The sequence below is a fragment of the Elephas maximus genome, chromosome 18 (assembly GCF_024166365.1).
Source record: "Elephas maximus indicus isolate mEleMax1 chromosome 18, mEleMax1 primary haplotype, whole genome shotgun sequence".
Classification (NCBI taxonomy): domain Eukaryota; kingdom Metazoa; phylum Chordata; class Mammalia; order Proboscidea; family Elephantidae; genus Elephas; species Elephas maximus.
The window spans coordinates 34658337-34678570 of NC_064836.1; the positions used below are offsets into that span (position 1 = coordinate 34658337).

General features: G+C 39.7%; 1 long non-coding RNA gene across 1 annotated transcript; it reads right to left on the bottom strand.

The window, feature by feature from the left end:
• Positions 1-5240: 5240 nt before the first annotated feature.
• LOC126061600 (uncharacterized) lies at positions 5241-19797 on the bottom strand. The gene is made up of 3 exons (XR_007513848.1): positions 19515-19797; positions 18812-19100; positions 5241-5447 (listed from the first exon to the last, which is right to left on the bottom strand). It is a non-coding gene; the product is annotated as an uncharacterized LOC126061600 (long non-coding RNA).
• Positions 19798-20234: the final 437 nt, after the last annotated feature.

Consider the following 20234-nt stretch of genomic DNA (forward strand, 5'->3'; position numbering starts at 1 on the left):
TTTTTTTCTTGTTTATCTTTCTACTGAAGTAAAATATAACACAGAAAAGTTCACATCACTTAAATATAAAGCTGAATACATTTTTACAAACTGACCATACCCCTGTAATCAGTACCACATCAAGCGACAGAACCTGTCCAGGACCCTCTCAGGCACGTCTCATTCTGTTCCAGTCGCTGCCTCCCTGAGGTAATCACTATCCTAACTTCTAACATAGATCGGTTTTGCCTGTTTTCTACTTTATATACATAAAATCATACAGCGTGTACTCTTTTGTGTCTGGATTCTTTTACTCCAATTATGTTCTCGAGATTCATTTACATTATTGACTATAGTTGGAGGTTATTCCTTCTCTTTGCCCCAAAGTAGTCCATGCATGACCAGACCACCCTTATGTGCCTGTTCTACTGCTGACGGGCATTTGATTAGTTTCAGCTTTGGGGCTAGTACACATACTGCTGCTATTAAGAATCTATTGCATGCTTTTTGGCAAACGTATGTATTTCTAGAATTGTGGATCATTGGGCTGCATATGTCTTAGTCATCTAGTGCTGTTGTAACAGAAATATCACAAGTGGATGGCTTTAACAAAGAGAAGTTTATTGTCTCACAACCTAGTAGGCTACAAGTCCAAATTCAGGGTGTCACCTCCAGGCGGGGGCTTTCTCTTTCAGCTCTGGGGGAAGGTCCTTATCCTCAATCTTCCCCTGGACTGGGAGCTTCTCTGCGTGGGGATCCCAGGTCCAAAGCACGCCCTCTGCTCCCAGCGCTGCTTTCTTGGTGGTATGAGGTCGCTCTGTCTCTCTGCTCACTTGTCTCTTTTGTATATCTAAAGAGATTGGCTTAAGACACTATCTAATCTTGCAGATATCATCAGTATAACTGAGACGAATCCATCTCATTAACACCATAGTTGTAGGATTTACAACATATAGGGAAATCACGTCAGATGACAAAATGGTAGACAATCATACAATACTGGGAATCACAGCTCAGTCAAGCTGATCCACGTATTTTGGAGGGACACAATTCAATCCATGACAGCATATGTCCAGATTTCATTCGAAAATCAAACCAGTTGCCATTGACTCAGTTTTGACTCATGGCAACACCGTGTGTGTTGGAATAGAACAGTGTTCCACAGGGATTTCAATGGCTGATTTTTTTGAAAGTAGATCACCAGGCCTTTCTTCCAAGGTATCCCTGGGTAGACTCAAGCTATCAACCTTTCGTTTAGCAGCTGAGTTTGTGAACTTTTTGCACCACCCAGAGACTCCTCAGATTTGATAGATAAAGTAGATGCCGCCAAATTTATGACTATCTGGCTGTTCACATCCTTCCTAACACTTGGTATTGTCTGCTTTTTCTCTTTGTGAAATCAGGTTTTCAACCATTTTTTTGTGGATCTTTTTAAAAACGTAAGTATTAAACTATTTTTACAATTGCTTCCATTCTAACTGATGATTTAATTTCACAGTTTTAGAATTTTTTTCTGCTTCTTCTTCAAATCCCATTCTGATGCTTTTCCTTTCTTCACTTTTTTTTTTTTTTGCTTTACCCATGTAAAACACAATAAAGAAAAGTTGCTATAGAATAAAGAATCAAAGAGAAAATTTGTCCTTGCCATGACAAAAAAAAAAGACTTCTAAAATTTTGTTAGAAATGTAATGGTCTGTATTGATTTCTAAGTCTAAAAAATAGCATGAGAATTACTTTATTTTTAATCTTGAACGTCAACCTCATGAAAAGTAGGTCCAGTTTCACATCTACTGCAGCAGAATCAGTTTCACAGTACGCTCTGAAATTTTGAGTCCATCAGCATACCTCAAGGACATGTTTATCAAGTCTTTTTCATGTATCTCATCTCATTCCATCGAAAAAGAAAAATCCAAAAAAACTTGTGAGATAGCATTTTGGGCTTCTTACAGATAAATAAACAAACAAAAAAGAAACTAAATCCATTGCCGTCGAGTAGATTCCAACTCATAGCTACTCTATAGGACAGAGTAGAACTACCCTATAGGGCTTCCAAGCAGCTGCTGATGGATTTGAATGGCCGACCTTTTGGTGAGCAGCTAAGTTCTTAACTACTACACCAAAAGGGACCAGAAAATTTGGGATTTCTTCAAACTTATGTATTCTTTAAATGGCAAAGCTGGGTTCAGAACGCAGATCTGCTAATGTGCCATTTTTCTACATATTTAACCATAGACATCTCTTTTCATGAAACACTTGTAAACGTCTCACAGGACTTGTTTCCTGCAGACAACATTTTGGAAAGCATTATTCAAATTCCAAATCCAATCAACTTTCCATTATACCACAGATGTCCTTAACAAGCTATGATTTAACTATATTTAAAACAGCACAGATATTCAGGCGATCAAAATTAAATTAGTCTCCACATTCCTCTCCATAACTTTAAGTAAAGGACACACTTAAAAAGATTGCCTCAGAAATGTCCACATTTAAACATCTTTAGCTATTTTTATTCTAATCAGCATTAACATCCGTAATTTGATTCAGAAGCCACTAGTTCTTATATGTCTAATTCATGAAGACTTTTTAAAAAGTTCCATCTCCGGAAGCTTACATCTTTGTTTCCTTAAACGTCAGAGTCAGATGCGTTAGCCAGCAGCCAAGACTAATGTGCATTTTAACAAATGCACACAAGACAGGAAGTGTCTTAGGCTGGGTCTCTAGAGACGTAAAACTAGTAAAGCATATATATAGAGAGAGATTTATCTCAAGGAAATGGTTCATGCAGTTGTAGAGGCTGGTAAGTCCCAAGTCTGTGGGTCAGGCATCAGCATGGAAATTTCTCCTGACTCACGTAACCACAGGAGCTGACAAACTCAAGATCAGCAGGTCAGACGGCAGGCTGCTGGCTTATGCGCTGCAGAGGCTGATGAATCCAAGATCGGCCTGTAAGACAGCAGGCTGCTGACTCACAGGCTGTGGAGGCCGATGAATGCCAAGAACAGCAGGCAACATGGCAGGCTCAAGTCCTAAGAGCCGGAGGTCAAGTAATGACGAGCCAGATGCAGGATCCAATCCAGAGCAAGCAAGCTAGCAAGCTTTGCCAGAATGTCCATATATATTGAGTGCAGGTCACACTCCCAAAAAAACTCTCCTTACAACTGATTGGTTTATCAGATCAGATCATGGAAGATGACTACATCATTACATAACTACCAAACCACATCATTACATAACTGCCAAACCACTGAGAATCATGTCCCAGCCAAGTTGACACACAAGCTTCACATTCACAGGAGATGATAGTCAATACTGTGGTCTTAGAATTATAGCAATAGAAAACAAGGTCAAGGGGAGAACATATAAGGAAGGGTAACAAGCACAAATCACAGCCTAAGTCACATGCATCTTTTTCCATAATGACAGCTAGCGCATGTGAGGTTGGCTAAGTGCCATGTAGTGTTTTAAGTATTTTCCATAGTAATTTAAGATCTCCAATCGAGAAGACAAGTTCTATTATTACCCCTTTTTGAGAGGTAAGGATACTGAAGCAAAGGATGCTAAGAAAACTGACCAAGTTTGCACCATTAACAAGTAATAGAGTCTGGATTTGAACAGAGGCCGTCTGAAACCAGTCTCCACTCTCATACCCTAATCTATGCCACTGGATTTTCTCTCAGGACTCTCAAAAAGTTCACTCACAAGTTTTCAGAAGCATCTCTCCCTCTTCAGAAGTCAATAGATATTTCTTGCTCTTTCCTTCTTTTCTTTCTTTCTTTCCTTCCTTCTTATAAACATCTTTTTGGGAGAAGACCGATGCACTTATTTTTGTATAATTAACCTTGACATTACCTTACATTTAATACATCCTGAATGCACGAGGGGCCATTTAGGACTAGAATGTGCCCCTTTGTCTAGAGGCTTAAACGGGTCTTCCGTGAGTTCAAATGGTTCAAATGGAGAGCAGAGCTGATAAAAGAAAACAAAAAGGAAACCCCTGTGAGAGCCTTCAATTTTCATAAATATTTCATGTGTTGATTGGACAAAAACAATGAGAATAAAAGTCAATAACAGTAACACGGATACATTTAGGCAACAGCCCTCTTTTAGCTGATTTAATACTCCTTTTCCTGGATGCTCTTGTACTCTTGAAGACAAACTTGCCATCCATAGCCTAGGGATTCATATTTGCATTTGGAATACTCATAAGTAAATATTTGAGGATCTGGAAACAGAAAAAAAAAGTTAAAATTATTGTACATGAGCATGATGTGTTAACATTTCAAAGTTTCTAAGAAATTGCCTCAAACTATGGTTCAAATGTTGCTATTTGTTTCCATAAGAATCCATTAAGCTGTGATTAATGCTATCCATATGTTAATGGGAAACGATAAAGAATAAAGCTGACACTTAAGTAGACACAATTATGGTTTTACTGTGTAACCTCAAAAGTGGATTAAAACTTTAAATGCACCATTTTTGTTATTTCATTTGGAGGGAAGAGCAAAGAGGGATAGGGATGGGAACAACCATAATAAAGAAGGAAGCATTACAAAAATTTGTGAAGTTGGAGATTTTTGCATTTGATATCCTTAATCCTTTTTCCAGCGCCCTCAATGGCTATCTATTCCATTTTATATGAGGATGCCAGTATAGGAAAACCCTCAGTTTATTCAGAAAGTATTTGTCAAGGATTTCGTTTGAACCACAACAGTGCTCGTAATGTTCACAGAATGACTACCAGCAACAGCGAGGTACATTTCACTAATCTAAATCAAGCCTATAGGAAGTCCTCTTGGCTTCCTGCTCTGAGGGCCCACTCAGCACTTTCTCAGGAGCCTCAGCCCAGGAGCACATGACTCTTCAGCCCAGGCTATGACTCTTTAGAGAACCTGGTACTCACTTTGGTGTTTTCTTATTTTTTGTAGCATTTTATCAAATTGGCTAGGTGTGATGGTTAAGGTTGTGTGTCAGCTTGGCTAGGCCATGATTCTCAGTGGATTGGCAATTATGTAATGATGTAATTTGGCAGTTATGTAATGATGTAGTTTGGCAATTATGTAATGATGTAGTCATCCTCCATAAAGCAATTTGATGTGATCAATCGGTTGTAAGAGGAGTTTCCTCAGAGGTGTGGCCTGCATCCAATATATATATATGGGCATTCTGGCAAAGCTCATTTGCTTGCTTTGGTAACTGCATCCAGTTTGTCATCATATGACCTCCAGTTCTTGGCACTTGAGTCAACAGCTTACCATCTTATCTGCCGATCTTGAATTCTTCAGCCTCCGCAGCCCGTGAGCCAGAGGACTGCCTTTTGACCTGCTGATCTTGGGTTCTTCAGCCTGGCAGCCAAGTGAGTTAGGAGAGACCTCCAGCCCGATGCCTGACCCCTGGACTTGGGACTTTCCAGTTTCTCTAACCACATGAGCCATTTCCTTGAGATAAATCTTTCTTTCTCTCTATCTCTGTAGATAGATAGAAAGAGAGATTAGATATGGGCAGGCTTCTGTAGAAAACCCAGCTTAAGACACTAGGGTAGATGTTTTCCAAGATGCTATCATGTCACTAATTCTCTGGAAATAAAGGCATTTTATTTTAAATACTGAGAAGAAAAGTTGATCACCTTTATTCCAAAAGTATGTTTAAAGATGTAGCTTAGTGATCTTTTGACAAAGAACATTTGCGAAATGAAAAATTAACGATCTGAAATGTGGACAAAACTTCCCTGCTGTTTTTGGCTTTCATAGGAAGTGTCCAAATCTGAAGGGACCTATTGCTTCAGTATGAAAAAAAGAAAAACATGCACATGTTATATGTGGTCATAGATTCACTGCGTCCATTATGTCAGGGCACAGGTGGGACAAATGGATTTGGTTATTAAAATTCACTCTTTTGTTTCTCCACACCATAGACTGGGGAATAACAGTGCCTTGCCTTGTTAACTTTTTTTGTTTTTCCTTCTGAGCCAGTATTTACTGAGTTCCTTCACTGTGCTGGGCACTTTATCTGGATTATTTCATTCAATCCTCCTAGCAAGGCTCTCAGTAGACATCAATGCCACTGTCCTCACTACAGACGAGAGTACAGGATTTGAGAGGTTAAAGAATTTGCCCAGGGCCACATAACTAGTACTTTACCTAGTCAGGTTTAGAACCTATCATCTCACCATGGCTTACACTGTTCCCCAAGCCCTGTCTGTGTTAGGACTTAAAATTACCCACCCTTTCTCCTTCTAGATACTCTGTGGAATTCATGTTTGTTGTCATCTCCTCACTGACAGGCCAATCTTGTTGCTTCCACTACTTATGTTATTACCACAGCTGCTGCCACCGGTATGGCAGCAGTTCCTGCCAGAGCCCAATGGTGGAAAGAATGTCTTCCTTCTGAGTAATTTCAGGTCTATACCTAAGGCTGCCCACACTCCCCACATGTCCTTCCATGTAATATGCTTTCTTCAGTTTCACAATCACTGTTCTCACACACACAAAACATGACAAGCTTCTCGTGACAAATAATCATAATATTATCATTGAGTTCCTGCCATGTGACTCTATTTTGTTCAGTCATCTCAGCAACTCTGTAAGTTATTTTACAGACTAGGAAACAGAGAGTTAAGAATATGGCTTATTTCATACTCAATAAAGGTGCCTCTCCATTAACTACAGTCTGGTATTTCCTATTGCGAATACATTTTTCAGCAGCCACCTCCCTCAGAGGGAGAGTGCCAGCCTTCCCATGGCTCTTGTCCTCTTCAGTAGTTGACACAGACTTTATTTTTTTCAGGATTATTCATCTTCATATTTTAGGGACCTCTCTGGCACTTCTACGAAATGAGCTTATAAAGTTGGCCCTTTGGCAATAGAGGGAATCCTTACACATTGTGAAAATATCTACCACATCATAGGCTATAACAAGACTACATTATTGTCCCAAGGTGGATTTCAGGTTTTTACTTTTTTTTTTTGCTCATATGAGGCAAGTACCTCAGTGATGAATGATGCTAGGAACTTCAGTCCCTGGAAGGGTCTAGCTTCATTGGCATTCTATCTCAGGGTTTCCAAAACATCAGTTCCACATCCTTTAGCAGATTTTGGCAAATATGTAAATCACACATTTTATTATACATTTAACATTTCACTTTCAATTCACTCTGACATTTTTAACTTTTGTAATTTATGAGGAAAAAAGAAAGAAAGAAAACCTTAGGGCAACTCCTTAAATCATATTTTCTTTCATAAGCCAGTTACCTTTTTCAAATTTGTATTTAATATCTAAATAAAAATTCATAAAATATTTATTAGTATGTGATCCAAAATCATTCCAGAATCCAACAGTTGCATGCAAAGCACATACTGCAAAATATAGTTAAAGCCTATAAACTAGTCATGAATCCCTTGCATGTTGAGTCAGTGTGCCATAGTTTCCAAAAGAGGCGTTGATGATTCAGCGTAGAATTCTCACCTCCCCTGTGGGAGAACCACCTTCCATTCCCAGCCAATGAGCCTCATGCACAGTCACCAACCTGTCTGTCAGGAGAGGCTTGCGTGTTGCTACAATGCTGAACAGATTTCAGTGAAAGTTCCAGGCTAAAATGGACTAGGAAGACAAGCCTGGTGACTTCCTTTAGAAAATCATTCAGTGAATACCCTATGGATCAAAATGGAACATTATCCAATCCACCACCAATTGTGGGGACAGGGCAGGAGCAGACATAGAGTCGCCATGAGTTGGGCCAAGCTGATGGCAACTAACAACAACAGTTACCAAAAACCTAACAGAATCTGAATTTCCAGACCAAATTTAGTTTATGCTTCTGAGCTCAGACGCAGGCTGATACCACAATCAAGTTCAAAGTGAACAGTCATCCCTTTGTGATATTTTTGTCTCTCTTATTTAAATTTCATTGACTTGTTTTCTTGCTTGGCCTTTGAAAATTTCTCAATGTGTACACTACAGGGGACAAGCATCCTGATTTTCTTACAGGCCTATGAGTCAGAATCGACTCAACGGCAACCGTTTGGTTTTTGTTTGGGTTTATCCCTTCCCAACCTGATGGCTTTTTGTTTTCTCCATACATGTCAGCTGATTAGCTATTAAATTAAATTCTACATCATCTCCAATTTCCCTGCAATTCTTTACACATATCAAATCTTTATTTTCAAAATTAATGTCTTTATGGTTTTATGCAAAATTGAATGATTTAGCTTGTGCTTTTTTTTTTTTTTTAACAAACTAAACCTAAACCAAAATAAGAGCATGGTTGTTTATTTCTCTTGTATTTAAAAGAAGTATTCCTACCTTGACTAAGGCTGTGAGAAGTAATATAAATCTACCATGTCCAACAGTTTTTCTTTCAGTGTGAAGCATGGGTGTATAGCTCAATACTAACATCATCCCCAATAATCTCAATGAAAACATTTGTAATTGAATTCTCATCCTTTGGACATCTATCCCCATTTTTTTTTTTTTAATAATTAAGAGAACAATGGTAAATAAATTATATAAATTCTCAAATACACACACACACATATATATGATTACTCATTTAAATTTCAAAATTGAAAGCCAGAATTCATGACAGTGTCTTGTGATTCAAGTTAATTGGATATTTACTAAAAGTGTCTGTGATCATGATCTAATACACAGACATTCTTAGAGCACTTACTGTGAGAGGGTCAAGTGTGAGACGGCTATGGCATACCACCAGGTAATAAGCTGGCAAGACATATTTTGGAAGAGCAGAATGAAGTAACATGAAAAATAGAATGATCCTCATTTTGCATGGGGAGGGGATTTGAACCTTTTCTGCTGAGTCAGTATAGCAGATTAATTGGGACTACAGTACACTTGAAAACCCTTGTGGTGTAGTGGTTAAGAGCTACTGTTGCTAACCAAAAGGTCAGCAGTTAGAATATACCAGGTGCTCCTTAGAAACTCTATGGGGCATTTCTACTCTGTCCTATAGGTTCGCTGTGAGTCGGAATCAACTCGATGGCAATGGGTTTGTTTTTTGTTTAGAGTACGTCACAGGTCAAGAACACATATTAAATGGTCAATTCCTAGGAAAAACCAGGGGTTACTATGGTAATGTCAGAAACTCTGAAATCAGGATCTGGTATGAAATCGATGCAGCAAGCAGGAATTAAAGCCAGAGCACAGGAAATCTGAATCAGTTTGCCTAAATAAAGCCCTTATTGGGGTTTAACAATTCCTGACTCCAACCTGGGAATAAGAAAAATCCCATGATAGGACCTTATGGCTACTACTTCTCAGCTCAATAGATGTATTTTGAACTTTGCCCTTCCCTTCCTCCTTTTCTAAAATGAGTGGATTAGGTTAGGTAGCTGAGGTGTTTTTGATGATTATAGAGGAATCTCCATTGAGAACATCAGACTCTCTTTTCTGGCCAGCTTCAACATTTAGACCAGTCTCAACTCCAAGGCATATGTTGGGAGAAGAGTCTTTACTCACTCTTCAGAGAGGCAGGGAGTTTCAACCTCTAAAACCTGGAAACAGGTACCAAACCAAAAACCAAACCAAATCCATTGCCACTGAGTGGATTTTGACTCATGTGAACCTGTAGGACAGGATAGAAGTACCCCATAGAGTTTCCAAGTAGCAGCTGGTGTATTCAAACTGACAGCCTTTTGGTTAGCAGCTGAGCTCTTGACCGCTGTGTCACCAGGGCTCCAAAACAGGCAGGATTCCCCTCAAATATCTCTGCCTATCAGACTTAAGACATGTTTGCCTGGAGTCACTCCTCAATTCATCATCATTCCTTAAATTCCTGGTAGTTTAAGTCAAATGCCTTGGTATTTCTTCTGGAATCTAAAGAGTTGTCACTCCACCCAGCACCCCGTTCTCTTTGTGGGCCTGGATCCCTGCCCAGAGACCTGATCCGTGTAATGGGAAACTAATGCCCGGAGTATATAATTTTGCCCTTCCTTTCCATGTGCCACCCAAGGCTAAGATTGCGCCTGTTAAAACCTATCGGCTGGTAGGTTTTCCTGCATTGACAGACCTCCCAGAATCCTGACCTCACACATACCAACTGAATTCCTGCATACAGTGACCCACCCACAGAACTGGTTGACCTACCCAGTTCTGATTTTTCCTGGGAATATGACTAAAACTTTGCTTCCCCTCTTAAAATGGCCCCAAACCACCATGCGCTGCCTTCCAAGTGACTATCTCTGGCCAGATCAGTTTCTCTAACTGCCAGGACTCACACCACCCAGTTGAAATTTTCTTTATTCTTTCCGCATACAAAGGTCCTAGTATATGCTTGGTGCCAAAAAGAAAAAGAAACACACACACACACACACAAACACACTCATAGACACATTATTTCCAACATGTTGCCATAACCTAAAAGCCTTAAATGATGATTTTCTAGGTGAAATACCTTATTTTCTAATATTTTTAAAATAGCTATTTTTATATTTTTATAATATAAAATATAAAATTTTTATAATGATTTATATTTATATTTATTCATAGATAAAAAGGTGCACTGATGATACATTGGTTAATTGCTCAAAAGTTCAGCAGTTTCCACCCACCAGCCATTCCTCAGAAGAGAGGACCTGGTGATCTGCTCCACAAAGATATCAGCCTAGAAAACAATATAGGGCAGTTCTACTCTGTCCTATCTGTCCTACAGGGTTGTTACAGGTCAGAATCGACTCAATGGCACACAACAACAAAAACAACAACAAATATCATATACTTTGCATTACATATTTATAATTGCTTAATTCACAAATTTTTCTATTTATTTTTATTTCAATTTCTATTTACATAATTTATACAATATATTTCTAATTACATAATTTATAAATGTAAAATAATTATTTCTGGTTATTTAAAGTAATGATTTTAATGGGTAAAGTTTTCAGCTCATTTTAGACAATGGAAACAGACGGTATTCATCTCATTTGAAGGTTACCCTTCAGGTGAACTGGGCCATTTGTAAAGTAGATTCAAGGAGTCCACATCACTAGGTAGCACCTCCTTTGATATTATCTGCACACCACCAGGAACTGGCAGAGCAGGTCTCAGCACCAGACAGCTGGTGATTTTGGCAATGGTTAGAATTCTCTTCTGTGAGTCACGTGAAACACTGACCCAAATAGTAAACAAATACAAAGTATTTCTTTCTTTGGAGCCCTAGTGTTGCAGTGGCTAACAGCCCAGCTGCTAACCAAGTTTGCAGTTCTAATCCACCACCCCCTTCTTGGAAACCCTATGGAGCAGTTCTACTCTGTCCTACAGGGTCACTATGAGTTGGAATTGACTCAACTGTGACGGGTTTGGTTTTGGTTATTCTTTCTTTCCAAGTCTTTGCAGATGCTTTAGTGAGAACACGGCATATTTCTACACCTATTAAGAAAGGTTAGAGAGAGATACACTTTGTAAAACCTGCTGTTGTTGTAGTTAGGTGTCGTCAAGTCGGTTATGACTCATAGCAACCCTATATACCACAGAATGAAACACTGCCCGGTCCTGAGCCATCCCTATAATAGTTGTTATGCTTGAGCCCATTGTTGCAGCCACTCTGTCAGTCCATCTCATTGAGGTCTCCCGCTTTTCTGTTGACTCTGTACTTTACCACGCATAATGTCCTCCTCCAGGGACTGATTACCCCTGACAACATGTCCAAAGTGTGTAAGATGCAGTCTCACCATCCTTGCTTCTAAGAAACATTCCTGTTGTATTTCTTCCAAGACAGATTTGTTCATTTTTCTGGCAGTCCATGGTATATTCAATATTCTTCTCCAACACCGCAATTCGAAGGTGTCAACTCTTCTTTGGTCTTCCTTACTCACTGTCCAGCTTTCATACACATATGATGTGACTGAAAATGCCATGGCTTGGGTCAGGCGCACCTTAGTCTTCAAGGTGACATCTTTGCTTTTCAATGCTCTAAAGAGGTCCTTTGCAGCAGATTTGCCCAATGCAATATGTCTTTTGTAAAACTTACCACCTTGCTAATTTAAAATAAATGCAGTTGTGTATATGTGTAATATACATTGTACATTATTTTATGTGCTACAGTAAGTTTTTTTTCTGTAAAGGAACAGACAGTAAATATTTTCAGCTGCGGGAGGCCATAAGGTCTTGTTAAAAAAAAAAAAAAAAGCAGTATATCAACAGGGAAGTGCCAGAAATTTAAGCTGGATTTGGAAGAGGACATGGAACCAAGCACCCTGGAAGAAAGTAGAGAATACCAGAGAGATGTTTACCTGTGTTTTCTTGACTATGCTAAGGCATTCGACTGTGTGAATCATAACAAATAATGGGTAACATTGCGATGAAAGGGAATTACAGAACACTTAATTGTGCTCATAAGGAATCTGCACATGGATCAAGAGGCAGTTGTTTGAACAGAACAAGGGGATACTTCATGGTTTAAAATCAGGGAAAGTGTGCATCAGAGTTTTATCCTTTCACCATACCTATTCAACCTGTATGCTGAGCAAATAATCTGAGAAGCTGGACTATATGAAGAACAACAGAACATCAGGATTGAAGGAAGACTCATTAACAACCTGTGTTATGCAGATGACACAACTTTGCTTGCTGAAAGTGAAGAGGACTTGAAGCACTTACTGATGAAAATCAAAGACCACAGCCTTCAGTATGGATTACACTTGAACATAAAGAAAACAAAAATTCTCACAACTGGACCAATAAGCAACACCGTGATGAATGGAGGAAAGATTGAGGTCATCAAGGACTTCATTTTACTTAGGTCCACAATCAACATTCATGGAAGCAGCAGTCGAGAAATCAAAAGATGCATTGCGCTGGGCAAATCTGTTGCAAAAGACCTCTTTAAAGTGTTTAAAAGCAAAGATGTCACCTTGAGGACTAAGGTTCACCTAACCCAAGCCATGCTATTTTCAATCACCTCACACACATGTGAAAGCTAGATAATAAATAAGGAAGACTGAAGAACTGACTCTTTGAATCACGGTGTTGGCAAAGAATGTTGAATATGCCACAGACTACCAAAAGAACAAACAATATGTCTTGGAAGAAGTACAACCAGGAAGCTCTTTGGAGGCAAGGATGGCGAGACTACATCTCACATACATTGGACATGTTATCAGGAGGGATCAGTCCCTGGAGAAGGACATCATGCTTGGCAAAGCAAAGGGTCAGCAAAAAAGAGGAAGACCCTCAGAGAGATGGATTGGCACAGTGGCTACAACAATGAGGATAGCAACAATTGTGAGGATGGTGCAGTACGGGGCAGTGTTTCGTTCTGTTGTTCATAGGGTTGCTATGAGTCAGAAACAACTCGATTGTACCTAACCATAACAACAAGTATAAAATATTAAACATTCTATTATATTATGAAATATACAATGTAGCATATGATATATATTTATATATATATATGATATATAAAACCAAAAAACCAAACCAGTTGCCATCGACTGGATTCCGACTCAGAGAAAGTCTACAAGACAGAGCATTACTGCCCCATAGAGTTTCCAAGGAGCTCCTGGTGGATTCAAACTGCCAACCTTTTGGTTAGCAGCCACCAGGGTTTCTAAATGATATAGATAGGATATATATTTTACTAAGAAACATCTTTTAGAATGAGTGTATTGAATAACGGGTAATTAAATTTATTTAGCTACAGGAATCCCTGGATGGTATAAATGGTTAAGCACTCAACTACTGCTAGCCTAATGGTTGGTAGTTTGAACCCACCCCAAGACTTCTCGGAAGACAAGGCCTGCTTCTGAAAGGTGACAGCCTAGAAAAACCCTATGGAACACAGTTCTACTCTGCACGCATGGAGTCGTCATGAGTTGGGATGGACTCAACAACAACATAATTAGCTATGAAAGAATAGGAATTTACATATTCCAGGAAGTGTTCTGACTAATCATTGTGTTATATACCCTTCTAATTTTCTGTTGTTTTCTATCTCAGTGGTAGAGTGGATGAAAATCAAAGCCATTTCTTTAAAAAACAAAGAATAAAGTGGCTATTTCATTAAATATCTTCTTATCCCTTGACAATTTAGAAATGCACAAACTCACTTGCTCTTTCTTTTTTAAACATTTAAATTAAATACGCCATGTAATTAGCAAACTAAATAGATAACAATCAAAGGCTTTTTTCCACTTTTGGTTTTTAATGGTCTACTTCCATCTGACTTCCTCCTTTTTTAACATAGAGGATAGATTAATTAAATGGTTTTTAGTGGACTATTAAAAAGAAGTACATTTGTGATCTTCACACAATGCAATTTAATTACAATTTGTAGTTTCTTATTTGTTGCTCAATACTCCTCTGTTTTTATGGTGCATTCATTCAAGCCTTTGTCTTGATTAGGAGTCCTGATTGCGCCTCTCAGACACACCAAAATAAGATTATGTACACAAAAACTTCCAGTATTCATTCCCAGTAATTAAATGAAAGGAGCTGACACCTTCCCGTGACCACCCTGAGGCTGCACAGGCATAAGGCCGTGGATCAGGGAACCACAGGTTTTCAGGAGTATCAGAGACTGGACATGCATAACAATTGTTCCTGCAAGTCAGGGGCCCACCTAAGGAATGCCAGTCTCTCTACCTTCTAAATCCACATTAATGGGACAAAGATAGTCATTGATGTTGTGGTCTGAGGAATAGCCATCATAATGAGTAATACGTATTTTGGAATCTTGCTTACTGGAATCTTCCCAGACAGAAGAGAGAACAAACCCATCTTAAGTATTTTTCTGGCGTCAAACTATTTTCAGAGGAGCTCATACGACTTGTCATCTTTCTGAGGTTGAGAAATGTTTACATCACCTAGATTTCCTTGGGTGAAACAGCTGAAGGTCCATTGAAAATCCTTGCCAGAATTATCCTCTCTGCCCTGAAGAGTAGTTTTACAGAATAAGAACACTATTTAATACATGGATAACAGGTTTAGCATTCATCACTACTTTTTATTCCTATAAATTGTTTCCAATAATGTCCATTTATTTTCAAACATCACTCTTTCAAGAAAGCCTAGTTCTCTCATAAAAGCTTCAGATATCATATATATGCAAGAAACTCAAATTTTCTGAGAAATGGAGGGAGCTGGGTTAAAATATTCTGGCCTCTAGTTCTCTAGGTTCTCTTCTCCTTAGAAATCATCAAGAGCTAATTACTGATAATCACTTATTATCACTGATGATGACCAGCCCTGTATGTCACCCAAACTTAAGACTTGAGGGCTCTCTGAGCACCCAGGTCATCATGGGCAGTTCTAGCCACAAGGCCACTTGGTGTTCCACAATTGTAAAAAGATTTCCAATACATACGTGGCTCATTCTGATGACGCAGGACCAGGCAGTGTTTCGTTCTGTCATACGTAGGGTCACTATGAGTTGAAACCAACTCAATGGCATCTAACAACAACAACAATATTGGTGTAACTGTGAGGAGTAGGGGGCAGGGGGTTGAAGTAGCCCCCGAGGAGGGAAAGCATTGTCTTGTAAGGCACTTTACGCATTTGAGATTTCTGGATAGTCTTCATGCAAGGGGAATATAACAGGGTTATGTCTTTCAACAAAGGACACTTGTTCAGGCTAAGTCCAAGATTCTTAAAAGCGCCATAACCTCAAGTTTCAGGGTCCCACTCCTTCCCCATCAGAGTCTGACTTTGGCATAGGAGATGGCTGAATTAGAATATACTATTTCGCATAACTCTAATAAAATGATGTACCTCAAACACAGCCACCACTCATCTGTCAGTGGGGGCTTGTATGTTGTTATGATGCTGAACACATCTTGGCAAAGTTTTCAGATGAAAACAGATGAGGAAGAAATGCCTGGTAATCTACTTCTAAAAATTAGCCAACGAAAACCATATGGATCATAACAGTCCAATGCTGTTGTACATGGGATAATCACGAGGTGGTGGCCTGCTCGGTGACAGCTAACAACAACAAAATTATGTAACGAGATAATGATTGTCTATGGCTCCTAATGGAAACCCTGGCGGTGTAGCGGTTAAGTGCTACAGCTGCTAAGCAAAAGGTTGGCAGTTCAAATCCACCAGGTGCTCCTTGGAAATTCTATGGGACAGTTCTACTCTGTCCCATATGGTCGCTATAAGTGGGAATCGACTCTATGGCAATGGGTTTTGTTTTGGTTTATGGCTCCTAATGCCACAAAAGTAAAGATAATCAAACACTATTTGCCCCCTTATGGAAGTCACACCACAAGTTATGGAGGATACTTGCCAAAAAAATGAACCTGAATCTGATCAAGTATCTACATCTAACTACCCATTTACAGAAAATACAGGGAAACATATTAATGACTTTACAAGATGCAATCAGAAAAATGCAAGGCATAGGAAAGCTCTACAGATCAAACGACCCCGTTTATTCAACAAATAATTTGCAAGGATGAAAGAATGGAAGAAAAATCCTATAGCCTAAAAGATTTAAGAGAATAGACACCAGTTGCAATGTGGAGACTTTTTTTTTTTTTTTTTTGGAAATTCATTTAAACAAACTGGAAAAGAAAAGAAAATGATGAGCACAGTTGGAAAATATTTGAACAGTGATTAGTTGATGATATCAAGGCATTGCTAATTTTTTTTAAAGATCTCACTGGATTTCATTTATTGGCTAAATTGGTGTACAAAACAAATCAAACTGTTTTCCCAATGAGCTGATTCCAGATTTTAATTTATCTTTGTCAGCGCTGGTTTTGAGAGGCCCTATTTTTTTATGTTCTCCTTAGAAACCCTGGCGGCATAGTGGTTAAGTACTATGGCTGCTAACCAAGAGCTCGGCAGTTGGAATCCGCCAGGCGCTCCTTGGAAACCGTTTCGGGCAGTTCTACTCTGTCCCATAAAAAAAAAAAAAAAAAAAGACGCTAAAAGTCGGAATCGACTCGATGGCACTGGGTTTGGTTTTGGTTATGTTCTACTTGGAGCCCTGGTGGCAAAGTAGTTAAGATTCTTGGCAGCTAACCAAAAAGTCAGCAGTTCAAATCCACCAGCCGATACTTGGAAACCCTATAGGGCAGTTCTACACTGTCCTATAGGGTCACTATGTGTAGGAATGGACTCAATGGCAATGGGCTTTTGGGTTTTGGATCACGTTCTACATAAGTGGAAACCGTGGTGGCATAGCGGTTAAATGCTACGCCTGCTAACCAAGAGGTTGGCAGTTCAAATCCGCCAGGAGCTCCTTGGAAAGCCTAGGGGCAGTTTTACTCTGTCTAATAGGGTTGCTATGAGTCGGAATCAACTTGACGGCAGTGGGTTTGGCTTTTCTACGTAAGTATTATATTTTCCAAATTTAATTACTAATAAATACCGCAGGAAGAAGTCAAAATTTTTTATTAATTCTGTTAATGATGCCATGTATACAATTTAATCTATTGTGTATTCTGCTAAATCACGTGCAATAGATGCTTCTTTTGACTGTGCACTTCCTTACTTCAGGGGCCGTGTCTTATTTACCCTTAAATCGCAAGTGGGAGCTAATAGGGAGCCCTGGTGGCCTAGTGATTAAGAGCTCAGCTGCTAACCAAAAGGTCAGCATGCCAGTCCACCAGCGGCTCCTTGGAAGCCCTTTGGGGAAGTTCACCTCTATCCTACAGGGCCCCTACGAGTCAGAATCAACTCAATGGCCATGATTTTGGTTTTTTTGGTTAGAAGCGACTAGTAGGTGGTCAATATTGATGACTGCTGTGTAGTGTTGTTTCCTATGATTGATGATTTCCAATGAATGATTGATCAAATGAATGAATGGCATCAATAGAACATCTTCACCTGACCATTTGCCATTGGTCTACAAAGTTTAAGGGTTGTATTAAATTCATTTTTAGTCACCCCCTCCCCCAGCAATCTCCTCCTCACCCCACCACCCTGTTCCTTTCTCCCTCCGACTTTGGGAAGCCAGTGTTTAATTTAAAAATCACTTCAGGAAGTATAATTTCCTCATAGTAAGTTGATCCAGGATTTTTTCAGAAAAGTAGCAGCAGTATTCGATATTGTCGCGCGCATTTGAGAACTGATACAGAAGTGCTTGGTCTGTCAACCTTAGGATGGGGCTTGTTTCAGAGGAACGACATTTGTATTATTGCTTTGAAAATGGTTAATTAATTGATGCCAGAGGGCTACCAAACCCTAAATGACCTTTCTAAGCCACATTTCACTGCCAAACACATGTAATGGAAAGTTTCATTTTCTTTCTTTCTTTTTTTTTAAGGGATAAGTTTGAAACACCCGTTATAATACCAGAAAATTGTCTAGGACTAATTATACAAAACGAGAAATCCTCTCTCTGTCATGACCCAGCTATTGTGTCAAAGTTATTTAATCCCATGTGACTAAAGCATCAGATCAGGATTAAAAAATAATAATAATAAAGGTAACTTTTTTTTTCTTCCTCAATCTACTTTTAGTTAACCGTTCAAGGGTTACAGAACCAAGTAAAACTGTAAACATCAGGGTGAAAAACAGAACCATGAGAAGCAATTAAAAGGTTACAAATTGTTTCAGAGACAAAAAAAATCAGCATAAACACAGAAATGATGTCTTAATCTCAAATACTACCCCTGGCTTTTTCGCTTTTTTTTTTTAATCCAAATTAACGGCCCTCCTACATTTTCCTCTAGAAATTATTTAATATCCATTCAGCCTCATAATATTCAACCACAGGAACTATTTATTTTGTAATTTAATTGCCAGGCTTTTCTTTGGTCAGCCAAGGAAGTCTACTCCCAATAACGCAAAAAATATTATCTTAATTACACATAACGGAATGGCAGGTGGCCCTATCTAAAAATTCCTAAGATTGATGGGCACCAACCTTGTTCTGTCCTCCTGCCAGTTGCCTGTGAGGTGTTTCCAACTCATGACGACCCCATGTGTATCGGAGTAGAACTGTGCTCCACAGGGTTCTTTCTCATTGATTTCTTTGTATGTAGATTGCCAGGCCTTTCTTCTGAAGCACCTCTGGGTAGACTTGAACTCCAATGTTCTGTTAGCAGCCAAGCGTGTTAAATGCTTGCACCATCCAGGGTCTCCTCCGTCTTTCCACAAAAGTCCCAAACTGTGAATATGTTATCTTTTTGCCATTACTTCAATCAGCTGGGGGCCTGCAGTTTAATCAGGAAAGATACATTCAAGAGATCAAAACAACTGGGCTTTGATAAGGAGAACAAAAGTGATGGACTTTCAAAAAAAAAAAAATACTCTTGGTCGTCTTTGATGATGGAAAGTAATTTCATTGTTCAGAGTTTCGTTTTCCTTTTCTGTAGACAAGGAGTTTGCAACATGTCTTTGCCCAGGTTATGAAGAAGCAGAGTTTACACACTACAGCTTTGGGGCGAAGGAAATGCAATCTCAGGGTAACAAGAGCAGGGAAAATTAATGAACTTCTTCTGCAGGGCAGAGAAGGAAGGAAGGCAAATACCAGGTGGTAACTCACTAACTAGAGGAAGTAGTACCTAGGGTGGCTCAAAAGGATAAGCGCTCAATTACTAGCCGAAAAGATGGCATTTCGAACTCACCCTGAGGCATCTTGGAAGACAGACCTGGCCATCTGCTTCCAAAAGGTCACAGCCTTGAAAATCCTATGGAACAGTTCTACTCTGCACGCATGAGATAGCCATGAGTCGGAATGAATGGCAACTAACGACCACAGCAAAAGTTATTAATTTACTGCAGCTTTAAAAGAAAAGCCCAGCGAGATCATACAGTTCCTCTGCACTTAGAACGGTCTGTCTGGTGGAGGAAGGGAAGAGAATCTTATCTGCAGGCTCCTTCCTTTTTTTTTGCCTCTGGCTGGTGAAAGTTTGCCCCAAGAGATGTGAATATCCCGCCCACTTTAAGGTTCCTGTCCCAGCCCTACTGTGCAGCCAGCAGGGGGCGAGATCTCTCACTCCGCAGGGTTGAGTGCACAGTGGCAGGAAGAAGCCCAGCCTCTGTGGGCGCAGCTGGGTGAGACTGGGGTGCCAGCGCCGCGTTAGCACGTGCGGCGCACCGCACACTGAAGAGCAGCCCTCACTCCCGGGCGGGCAGAGACACGCCGAGTGCCTGCCGGGAGCAGACAGGTGGTGATCACCTGGTGGCGCAGCAGCAGAGACAAGGTGGGGGGCCCGGCGAAGCTCAGGGCGCGCTTAAATTGGGTCAGATACAGACAAGATGTAAGGCTTTCACCAATTTTCAGATTCTCTGACCATCTGGCTCTTTTCGGATGAAATCCCAGAGTGCCCAATAATTCATCAATT